The sequence below is a fragment of the Gossypium hirsutum genome, chromosome A04 (genome assembly GCF_007990345.1).
Source record: "Gossypium hirsutum isolate 1008001.06 chromosome A04, Gossypium_hirsutum_v2.1, whole genome shotgun sequence".
In the NCBI taxonomy this organism is placed as follows: Eukaryota; Viridiplantae; Streptophyta; class Magnoliopsida; order Malvales; family Malvaceae; genus Gossypium; species Gossypium hirsutum.
In genome coordinates, this window is record NC_053427.1 from 63,731,710 (window position 1) to 63,744,487 (window position 12,778).

The window sequence follows — 12,778 nt, forward strand, 5'->3', positions numbered from 1 at the left end:
AACAACAAATCATATACCCCTAAAGTTCTAGTAGGTCAGATTGAAGCTACCATAACGAATCTTATCTCCTTGAAGTTGCAGTGGAGCAAGATGAAGCTACAAATTCTATACCCCTGAAGTTCCAGTGGGTTGGAATGAAGCTACCATAGCAAATCTTATCTCCCTAAAGTTATAGTAGAGCAAGATGAAGCTACAAATCATATACCCCTGAAGTTGTAGTAGGTCTGATTGAAGCTACCATAACTAATTTTATCTCCCTAAAGTTGCAGTGGAGTAAGATGAAACTACAAATATTATGCCCTTCAAATTGAGTGGGTCGGAATGAAGCTACCATAGCAAATCTTATCTCCCTGAAGTTCTAGTGAAGCAAGATGAAGTTACAAATCCTATGCCCTTAAAGATGAAGTGGGTCAGAATGAAGCTATCATAGCGAATCTTATCTCCTTAAAGTTGTAGTGGAGCAAGATGAAACTATAAATCCTATACTCATAAAGTTGCAGTGGATTGGAATGAAACTACAATAGCAAATCTTATCTTCTTAAAGTTGTAGGGAAACAAGATGAAGCTACAAATCCTATACCATTGAAGTTGCAGTAAGTTGAAATGAAACTACAACAACAAATCTTATTTCTTTAAATTGCAATGGAGCAAGATGAAGCCATGATACTAAATCTTACCTTCCCAAATTTGTAGTGAAGCGGATACAGTAAAGTAGAGTAATAGAGGAACTGAAAAAGTGGATTACTTGAAAAAAAGAAGCACCAGAGAAGTCAAGATTTAGTGAGACCGGACAGAATTTGTCCTATTTTAAAGTCTTTGCTCCCTTCCCATTACACTGCAATGAACAAAGAGGGGCAACTGTAGAGGCCCAATTTCGTTTAACCTAACAAAACAACAAATAAATAAAAATAATAAAACATGTCCATTAACTAAAAGTCCATTTACAAAAAAATCAAAGAAACCAATGCCTGAAAGCCCAAAAACCTAAACTCATCAGAAAACCCGAATTTCTAAATGCCATCAGCGTCGTTGCCCTCTGCCACGTCAGTAGGCAGGCCTCCAACTATTACCTGCACCCCTCCTTGCCACCACCACATGCAAAAAATAGAGAATAGAAATAGAAAAATAAAAAAAGGATAAAAACAGAGATAAAGAAAAAAGAAAAAGAAAAGAACAATATGTTGTAATATTTAGCTATAAAACCGAAGCCTCTATGTAATTCAAAAAAGGGGAAGGAGATAGAATAACAAAAAAAATATAAAAAATATAAAAATGAAAGTAGTTCATTTTTTTATATTTTCTTATTTTTTCTTTTTCATTTCGAAAAACATAAAAAAAAGTTTAAATTTTTTACTTACGATGCTCCATCTTCCGCCGCTGAGGAAGGCCAACTCCGATGCAGAAGCCTTTGAACCCACTAGGGTTTCGTCGAGGGCTTGTTGGACAAGGAGAAACTAAGGTTTCCAACCCTTTTGTCAAGTTTTAGCTTAATTTCAAGGGTTTTTAACCCCAATCGACATTCTACGTAAAACAAGGGGGTCAATGGGGTTTTTTTGAACTTCCGACCACCAGAGGCGACGGTTGCCATTGCCGATGAATGGTGGCCATGGTAGAGTTGCGATGGCCATATGGTCGAACAAGGGGGAGACTAGAAAGAAAAAGGGGTGAAAGGAAATTTATAAAAAAAAACTGATTGAAAATGTTTTTTTTTTAGTTTTTTTATTTATATAGCCTCTGGAAACGACTGTTTGGGCTTGTCTTTAGATGACCAAAAACGACGTCGTTTAAGGCCGACTTGATGACTTGACAAAGATTCCCCTAGGATTCATGTGTTTTTAAAGGGGAGGGTCTAATTACTGCTTTGACCCTTCCACTTTTTTTCTATTTTCCAATTTCGTCCTATAGTTCATTATTTCACATCTATTTTTGCCCTTTTATTTTATTCTTGTGCAATTTAGTCCCTTGACCCACTGGTAGAATGACACATATAAATATGGTCAGATAATTACTCTCTGGATCCCTGTACTTTTCTATCCCATTTTAATTTAATCCTTCATATTATGTTTCCTTATAATTTAGGCTTTTAATTTTGTTATATTTTCAAATTTAGTCCTTTATTTCCCTTTTCTTTTTTTTCTTTTTGCAATTCATGCTTTAAATTTTGTTTAAATTTTAATTCAGTCTTATATTTATTAAAGTTACCCCATTCTTTCCTCTCTTTTTTTAATTTCTAGCATTTATAATTTGTGCTATTTACATTTTCTCCCATGAATTTCCCGATTGTTATATTTTGGTATTTTATTTTTATTTATTGATACTATTAATACTATTAAGTAATTATCATTGCTAATTAATATTATTTTTGTTGAAATTTGCTCAAATATAAATATTTTATGTAATTATATTATTATCATACATTGTTATATTATTTCACTATTATTAGCATTATTATCATATAATATTATTAATTAAATATTTTTATTATTATTGTCATTATTATTTCTTATTATTGTATTCACTATAGTATTGTCATTTTATTCCATTATTTATGTTGTTATTTTGTTAATACCATAATTTTTCCATCATCATACATAGTAAATTATGCTACATACACTTATCTATTTTTTGGCGTAAGCGCATAAAAAAATTAAAACTGAGGCAATGTTCGTTATTTTCGGGACTCGAAGTATCGTGCTCCTAACTTACGGAGTATGGCCTCTTCCTAGAACCGAAATAACTAAATATCCTATTTAAAATTCAAGACACGTAGGACTTAGGTAATAATCAAATGATGGGTATTCTTGTTTTCAAGGATTCGAGATACCGTGCCCTAACTTATTGGACATGACATTTTTTCTCGATTAACTCAAAATAAGAAGGCCCTTCCCATAAATGTAATTTAGTTAGCGATATTTTAATCAAATCATGCAAGAATGGGATCGTATTTTAAATTTTCTTTGAATTCTCAATTCTCAACACTAAGACATCAAGTAATCAACTAGGTACCAATTTTGGGTGTTATAAGGGTGCTAATCCTTCCTCGTACGTAACCGACTCTTGAACCCATTTCCTGGATTTTGTAGAACAAAAATTATCATTTTAGTAAATCTAACATTTTATTACAAAGACCAAGTTTGGAGGTGATCCAATCACACCTAAATAAAAAAGATTGGTGGCGACTCCATTTTTAAAATAAAAAGTTGATTTCAAAAAAAGGTTTCGACAGCCCCTATATGCAAACTCCTTGGTATTTGCAAACTGGGATCGCAAATTACTCTTATGAGTCCTTCTGGCGAACCCCCACTACAAGACCTGCATGCATCAAACTGGTAGGGCCCAATCGGGTCGCTAGTAGGCGATCCAACCTGTACCTAAGTTTCGAGTTTGTGACCATAAATACGTAACACAACTACTACTTCACCAGCTTTCCCACTTTTATCATAAGTGAATAAACCATACTTGTTTCTACATACTGATCTCCTCACTACACTGAAACTTTTCAACTTGGCATACTTTTAATAACACTCGAACAAAGCATCAATGTTATTGATTCACAATCCTCTAACCAACTCTGATTCCAAGTCCAAATCAAGGTCCTCAGGAATGATATCTTCTTCATTTAAAGACTCAACATCACCCTCCTCTTAATGCCTTCACCTATCATGTTCGATACACTACCAACAGCAATAAATGATGATCACTACCTTCTTGTTATCATCATCAGAGAAGCCATAAATATGTAAAAGTAGAAGTTTAGTGTGAAGAACTTGTCATGAAACATGAAAGCTTAGAGGATTCAATAGTATCACGAGGAAATGGTCTTGAAACATTTCTAATTAAGCAATTCTTTACCCTAAAAAATGCTTATAGAATGTTGTGCTTAGCTAGATTCAATTTCATTGATTTCCAAGAAAGTGTGTTTCTATAGAGAAACAGTTAGGTAAGCTAAAACTACTAAGAGGTCCCTATATCATGAATTGAATTGAATTTTTTCTCATCAACTTCAAAATGAGTAAATTAGTTCATGTATGTTATATCAAAGAGTAATTTAGTTCTATTAAAATTTTCATCCATTTTTACTGTTAAGTGATTATGTGGTTGAGGAAGCAACAAGATAACAACATGTAGTGTGCCATGTAAACCTCATGTTGATATGGCATTTTGCCACGTCTACAAATTTTTAAAAATTAAAAAAAACATATCAAAAAATTGTCACACCCAAAAATTAGGCCTAAAAGTTTCAAGGGTAATTTTGGAATTTTAACTCAAACTGTGTTTGGAAATTCAAAGCATGGTACACCAAAAATGTCTTCATCTATGGCTTTTAGGAATTTAAATTAATTTATGAAAATAATGTAGATAAGGCCTCCAATTTTAAAAAATGGATTGTTTTGTAAATGGGTTAATTTAAAAATAGCTTTAAAATACATATACCTAGTTTTAAAATCAGCCCATTTCCCCCCTTTTACCTTACTTTTGACGTTTAAAAAAAAAAGGAGAAACATTATTCATCTTTTTCTTGTGCCGTCCATTAGGAAGGAAAAATCTCAAACTTTCATCCTCCAATTTCAATCTTCAAAAGCTCCAATCTCTTGTTTTCTATCATCCTCCTAGCATTAAAACCTTCTTAGAATTTCAAGGAAAACATAAAAAACACCATTGATTTTACCATTTTTCAACTTGTGGGTTTTTCAGATTTTCAACCAAACACTCTTTTTTCTCTCAATGAATATAATGTTTCATTTTCCTAATAGTTTTTTATTAACTCTAGCTATTTAAATCAATTTTTTATCTACTGAATAAAAGGTTTTGTGTAAATACCGAAATTTGGGGCGTTAATGGTGAAATTCGGGATTTTGAATGAAATCAATGTTTTAGAGTGTTTTTCAACTCATTTTGATGTGATTATAATGGTTCTAAACTCTCCTTAAAGTTTCACTAAAAGATTTTAAGTTTTTGTTAAGTTTCATGAAAGATGGTCATTGTATGTCAAAATTTTGAAACCATGGATTTGTGTAGTTTTGTGTAGTTTGAAGTTTGGGAATTATTCTTAGATATATAAATAAATTATTGGAATCAATTTTATACGATGGGAAGGAGTAGGAGTTGAGATTTTTGTGTTTCGGTTAAGCTAGTCAAAATTTCAGTTTCAAGTGGATCTAGCTTAGGCCTACAGTTTTGGTTGCTTTAGGTGAGTTTGCGGCTGACTATTATTTATGTTTTTTGTATGGTTAATTTTGGTGAAGATTCGAAACCACTGGAGTCTTCGACGAGCAAGGAAAAAGGAAAGGTAAAGCTAGTTTAAGTTTTCGGCGACTAGGCGAAATTGCGAACGATAAGTGTTTGGAATTGCTACTAGTAGAAATGATTCATATTGTTAAATGGGAGCTTAGGAGTATCCTAAACCCATATTCAAATTTCAAAATGTAAGCTTTCTTATACCCCTCATTTAATTTGCAAAGTATGTGATTATGTGATATGGATTGAGTATTAAGTTATGATAATGTAACATGTGATATATATTGTGACAGTTCTTGTGAATGTGTTTATTTTTAGCATATTAAACATGCCGAATGGTAGTGATGATGTTGTGTTAGCGACATAAATGTGCAATGAAAGTGTGTAGAAAACGATAAGCACATATGTGTTGAATTGTGGAATGTGATGCTGATATGATAGGTAAAGTAAGTGAATATTGGTATGTGGTATGTGATAATCTGATGTTTAATGTCTTCATTTGCAAACAAATATGTGATGGCTCAATGAGCATAGTTGTGGCACTTAAAGTGCACTTAAATGTGAATCCGATAAGTATGAATTCTGTACAAATTGTGATGCAAATTGAAGTTTATTAACAAAGATTAAGTGCATAAGAACAATATTTAAATGTGTGCATTTGCGGATACTTTGTCCTTGTGATCTTGTGAAACCATTGGATATAGTTAGTATGCCATAGGATTATGAGTACTCACCTTTTAGTTTTGTTATTTGGGCATTGAGGCCCCATGACAGATTGGAGGGATAAGGAAATGTCGAGCTGATACTTGATATTCGGGACAGGTTTTAAAAATTTATAATTAATCATTCTTGAAACTAACTATTATCATGATGAAGGCAAGTGTACCTATCGAACAGTAGTATAGCTTTAGCAAGATCGGATTGTCGAACCCAAAGGAACCAAGAGTACTAGTAATTACTTTCTTTTTATTATCTAGCCTAAAAATTAAGGGATTTGTTTATCTAAACTAATTAACGAAACTAAGGGTGCACAGAGAGAAAATTTGGGAAAAGCTTTTGGGAAAACTCGATTGATTAAGATAATACCTAAGGAAAAATCCACCTAGACTACACTTTTTATTTGACTCTGAATCAGACGATTTATTCATTTGACTTGATCCGTAGAAATCCCTAAGTTATATTATTATCTCTCTCGAGACTAATAACATTTAACCCTAGGTTGATTAATTGAAATCTCTTTCTAATTAACACCCTAGTGTTGCATTAACTTGATCTATGGACTCCCTTAGTAGGTTTCACCCTAATCCGAAAAAATCTTGTCACCCTATCTCTAGGCGTGCAATCAACTCTGCTTAATTACGACAAATTTACTCTTAGAAAGGGACTTTTGCTCCTCTGAAAAAGCACATTAACTTGAATCAATATCCTGGAAAATTAAAACAAGAATTAAGAACACATAATTAAGAACAAGTCAAATATTTATCATACAATTCAGATAATAATAACAAGATCCATCTTAGGTTTCATTCCCCTTAGGTATTTAGGGGGTTTAGTTCATAACTATGAAAGAAAACATCTCAAAAGAATAAAGATAACAATGCATAACGAAAACCCAAAACTCCTAAAGGAAATTGAAGGGAGATCTTCAGTCTTGACAATGAGTCCGGCTTCTGAGATGGATCAATCGGCTTTCCTTGAGTAATTCCTCACCTCCTACTCTGTGTGTCCCTTCTAATTGCCTCCTCAGGTGTTTAAATAGGCTTTAGAATGCCTAAAAGCCCTAAAGAGTGCCCTTTTCCGAAGAGAATTAGACTTGGGCTCGACAGGGACATGCACGTGTGCGATTTCTTCAATCCGTGCTCAAGTCTGTTAAATAGGCACGGGCGTGTGGTCTACCCGTGTAAGTCGTGTGTCAATTCTGTCAAATTAACACGGGCATGTGGTTTACCCGTGTAAGGAAGTCCAGGCTGTGTTGATTTCCCACGTTGGCCCATTTTCTCCGTTTTCAGCCTGTTTCTCGTTCTTTTTACTCTCCTGTGCTCACTTAAGTATAAAACATGAAATTAAAGGATTAGGAGCATTGAATTCACCAAATCTAAGGATAATTCATCCAAAAAATATGCTAAGCATGAGGTAAAAATATGTATAAATTATGGTTTATCGAATACCCCCACACTTAAGCGTTTGTTTGTCCTCAAGCAAAATCCTCAACTCACAATCAAAATAAATTCTTCTCAACTTGTAATTCTCATCAATAGTCTCTCAAAATAAACCATAAGTAATCACACATTAAGAATTCAACTAGAAGAACATCAAATTTCAAACATTCCAAGTTGATCATTTTATCACAAAAACATAGGTGTCTCCCCTCATCTAAGTAATTACCTTTGATTCAAAATATCACAAAGTTTAATCTCCTCACTAAAGATTCACTCAAATCACTCGAGGTGTTTAAGGACAATAAATGAAGCACTCATTAGTCAATATGAAAATTTATTACCTTAGGCTTGCATGAAAATCACATCTCCACCACTATGTATTGAGATGATACATCAATTAAAAGGTTTTTAGAGGGTTGTAACGTGATTTTGGTTAGGGGGTGTGGTCACAAGCTGAAAGAAAAGGTTAGAATCGATATTGAATTGAAAAATTACTTAACTAGAAAAATAACTAATCATCAATTGAAAATAAGTGAGCTTCTTCTCAGAATATGGGATTAAACACTTAAGCTCAAAAACAACGAATTACTGCTAATATGTATGTATGTGTTGTTGTTTTTTTTTTAAGAACAAGTCAAATAACATAGGCTAACTATCAAAAATAAAACATAGCTAAGCAATTTATTCAAATCAAATCTCGACAAAAATATGGATCAAATTAATTTAGGGGATTTCAACAATAATGGGTTATGAGTTAATATTGAGGGTAAACCAATGGATGGATTATTAGGCTCAAGGGGGTTTACTAAGGTTTAATTATAAAGGTAGGCTTTTATGGAGTGAGTGAGTTAAACCTAAGTGCCCTTATCATTTTGACATATCAAATCAAAGGTGTGGTCTTGACATGCATAATCAAACAAGTTCTAGAATAATGATTCGATATTGACGCACTCAAAGAAACAATAAAAGTGAGCATGAAAGAAATAATATATGCTCTAAGGGCTCAAGATCTCACAAAAATTATGGCTTTTTGATGTTTAACCTATGAACATCAATTCAAGATAATACCTAGACTTGGGGAAACAACCTAAAAATTTTTAATTCTCAAAAATCAACTTATCATGCTTGATTCTCTAATTCCTTAAAGTTTAAACAATCAATGCATAAATGCCTATGTTTTAATTCAAGACATATTAATAAAAATCATAAATTAATCAAAATTTATTCTTTGAGAAAATTATTTGAGAACAAGACAAAATTCAGGGATTTTCTGATAATGATATAAATGACCCCCCCACACTTAAAATGTACATTGTCCTCAATGTACAATGATAGATATACTGAAAAATATAGATATATAATCATAAGATAGGGAGAGAAGTGAAATTTCCTGAATGATGAATGGATTCCTTGAATTGGAGTTATAGAGAATAATCGGCTAAGGCAATGATGAGGGTGGAGGAGGATACTCTGGTGGTGGTAGAGGTTCATTAGTCCATAAGTCCTACGCCAAAAGAATATTATATCTGGTAGTAGCTATGGTCGTGGTTGAGCAGGACATGGCAGTCGTGAAGAACCTTTTCCAGTGAAGTTTCAAATTCTTAAGTGATGATGAGCTTTGGAGCTCTTTACAACTATGATAAAGTCAAGAACTCTTTAGGAAATATAAGGAAGCATAATTGCTCATAATGAAATAGCCTAATAAAAATTATAAAATCTCAAGATAAAATAAAAATATTATTAAAGGGAAATAAAAGTAATTTCAAAATATAAATAAAGATAAAAAAAGTAAAAATAATAGGTGTTTATAAAGAAATTGGGGCACACGGGCGTGCCCCCATTTTAGCCTGTGCGTTTCGTGGTTTTCGAAATTGGGCGCGTTGGTGCACACGGCCATGTTGCACGGCAGTGTCATTCTTCATTCGCTTCTCCCACGCCCGTGTATGCAGGCGCACGCCCGTTTTGTTTTGATAGGCTCGACCACGGTCGGTGGGCAAGGGCTTGTCGCACGCTCGTGTTAATTTGGTAGGATTTCTCATGGCCATGTCACACGGCCGTGGCAATTTATCGAATCCCAAGTTGGGGGAACTTTTTTGCTCTATTTTTACACGGTCGTATCCACGGCCGTGTTGCCTCCAGTGGTCTGGGCACGGCCTAAGGCACGCCCGTGTACCTGGCTGTGTGGTTCTAGAAATCTTGTGTTCAGTGACTCAATTAGTGAATTAAATGTTAAAAACTAAAATTTAAAGAAATCAATATTGTTAGTGCTCGGGTTGCCTCCCGAGAGCGCTTATTTAGAGCCTAAGCTCGACTTAGCTCTCTTTTGCGTGATCATGGTGGTGCGAGGAGTTTACACTCCTCATCCCTGCTATCAATTTCATCAAAATAAGGTTTTAAACGGTACTATTTACCTTAAAAGTGTCGAGTTTGGGATGAGTTACCTCAACTGTTCCGTATGGAAAAATGCTGAGTACTGTAAGAGGGATTGCTCTGTTAGGTTCAGGAGTGGCAATACGAGGGTCTGCTGTATCTAGTAGTACTTTGTCTCCAACCTTAAGTTGATTTGGTGAAATATTGAGCTCGTCATGGCGTGGTTTTGGTTTATCGTGTGTCCTTGGTTTATGTGTTCGACATTCATCTAGTTCCTCGATTTGTAGCCTTCGTTCTTCATAGATGGGTTCTTGGTTGTTACTTGAACAAGGCTTATGTGTGCTCTTCGAACGTGTTTCCTGTAAAGAAGGTTGCACCACATGGTCAGTATTAATAGGATTACGAGCTTGAAGAGTAACTGAGTCATCACCCACATGAAGTGTGAGTTCACCTGTACCAACATCAATAATGGTTCTAGCAGTTGCTAAAAAGGGCCTTCCTAGAATTAGAAGTGTGTCACTGGCCTCTTCTATGTCTAGAACAACAAAATCGATTAGGAATATAAATTCATCAATTTTTACAAGTACATCTTTAATGATACCTCTAGGAAATCTGATAGTTTTATCGGCTAACTGAATACTCATCCTAGTTTGTTTAGGTTTCCCAAGACCTAGTTGTTTAAACATTTTTTAGGGCATGACATTAATACTAGCCCCTAAATCAGCCAAAGCAATTTTAACATTTAAGCTACCAATTAAACAAGAAATCGTAAAACTCCCTGGATCTTTCAATTTGTTGGCAAGCTTGTTTTGTAGAATGGCTGAGCAAACTGCATTTAACTCCACATGTGACACCTCATCCAACTTCTGTTTATTTGCTAAAATCTCCTTTAAGAATTTGACTGCGTTTGGCATTTGCGAAAGAGCTTCAATAAACGGTAAGTTAATGTGTAATTTCTTTAATAATTTAAGAAATTTATCAAATTGTTCATCTGTGCGGTCTTTCCTTGTCGCATTGAGGTATGGCACTCGTGGTTTGTACTCTTTACTTACCGGTTTCTGCTCATTGTGGTCTACCTCACCTTTAGCTTTACTTACCACAATTCCTTACCTCAGTTCTGGTTCAGGTTCAACTAACCCTTCCTCTTCTTCGATGGTAATTACGTTGAGTTGTTCCCTTGGGTTAGATTCAGTGTTACTTGGCAGGATACCTTATGGTCGTTCAGAAATCAATTTGGTGAGTTGGCCTATCTGAGTTTCGAGCCTTTAGATCGACACCTGTTGATTCTTAAGTGCTATTTCAGTATTTTGGAAGTGAGTTTCTGACACCGAGATAAACTTTGTTAGCATCTTCTCAAGGTTTGGTTTCTTTTCCTATTGGTAATGTGGTTGTTAGAAGCCTGGAGGTGGGGGTGGTCTCTGATTCCCTTGGCCTCCCCATGAGAAATTTGGGTGGTTCCTCCATCCTGCATTGTAAGTGTTACTATAAGGATTATTTTGAGGTCGAGGATTATTACCCATATAATTTAATTGCTCGTTTTCCATGATGTGGCCATAAGGTGGGTATTCTGAATTGCTCGTCCCTCCTCCACTTGCATTGCATTGCAATACTGGGTGAACTTGTGAAGAACCAAGAAAACCGTCAATTTTTCTATTCAAAAGTTCTAACTAATTATAGAGTATGGTGATCGAATCGATGTTAAAAATGGAGGCTGCTTTCATTGGCTTTGTCCTCATGACTTGCCACTGATAATTATTCAGTGACATCTCTTCTATAAATTCATAAGCATCCTCAGGTGTCTTATTATTGATAGTCCCACTAGTGGCTGCGTCAACCATCTGTCTAGTTGAAGGATTCAGGCCATTATGAAAAGTTTGAACCTGTAGCCAGAGTGGTAGCCCATGGTTAGGGCAGCTTCTCAATAGATCCTTGTATCTCTCCCATGCATCGTAGAGTGTTTCTAGATCCATCTACACAAAAGAAGAGATATCATTCCTTAATTTAGTCGTTTTAGTTGGCGAAAAATATTTTAGTAAAAACTTTTCGGTCATTTGTTCCCAAGTAGTGATTGACCCTCGTGGTAACGAGTTCAACCACTGTTTAGCCTTATTCCTTAATGAAAAGGGAAATAACCGAAGACGAATGGCATCATCAGAGATGCCATTGATTTTAAATGTGTCGCAGAGTTCCAGAAAATTTGCCAAGTGAGTGTTTGGATCCTCATCTTGCAAACCATCAAACTGAACAAATTGCTGTATCATTTAAATGGTGTTAGGTTTCAGTTCAAAATTATTTGCAGCAATAGCAGGCCTCACTATACTTGACTCAGTTCTTGTTAAATTCGGTTTAGCATAATCATACATAGTGCGTGGAGCATGATTTTGATTTACTGGATCAGCGGCAATCGCAGGAGGTAGCGGATTTTCCTGTTTTTCAGTCATCTCCTCGGTTGTGGTTTGAATATCATCCTCTTGCTCTTCCTCTATGTATCTTAAGCTTCGCCTTATTTCTCTTCGGTTTCTGCGAGCTCTACGATCGATCTCACTATCAAAAAGTAATGGTCCTGACGGGTTTCTTCTAGTCATACACTATAAAAAAAGCCTGCCAGAAGCGAATAAAAGAGAAAATTAGAAAAGAAAATAAAAATTTAAATTGCAAATAAAGTAAAATGACTAAAGTAATAAAAATCGAGTGTTCCTAATATCTTAGTTCCACGGCAACGATGCTAAAAACTTGATACGTGATATTCGCGATAGGTTTTAAAAATTTATAATTAATCGTTCTTGAAACTAACTATTATTATGATGAAGTCAAGTGTACCTATCGAACAGTAGTATAGCTTTAGCAAGACCGGATTGTCGAACCTAAAGGAACCAAGAGTACTATTAATTACTTTCTTTTTACTATCTAGCCTAAAAATTAAGGGATTTGTTTATCTAAACTAATTTACTAAACTAAGGGTGCACAGAAAGAAGATTGGGGAAAAGCTTTTGGGAAAACTCAATTGATTA

At 34.7% G+C, this 12,778-nt stretch overlaps 1 non-coding gene across 1 annotated transcript; it reads left to right on the plus strand.

Annotated features, from left to right (window-relative positions):
• The first annotated feature begins 11,663 nt into the window (after positions 1 to 11,663).
• On the plus strand, positions 11,664 to 11,770 carry LOC121228576 (small nucleolar RNA R71). The gene has a single exon (XR_005926152.1). It is a non-coding gene; the product is annotated as a small nucleolar RNA R71 (small nucleolar RNA).
• Positions 11,771 to 12,778: the final 1,008 nt, after the last annotated feature.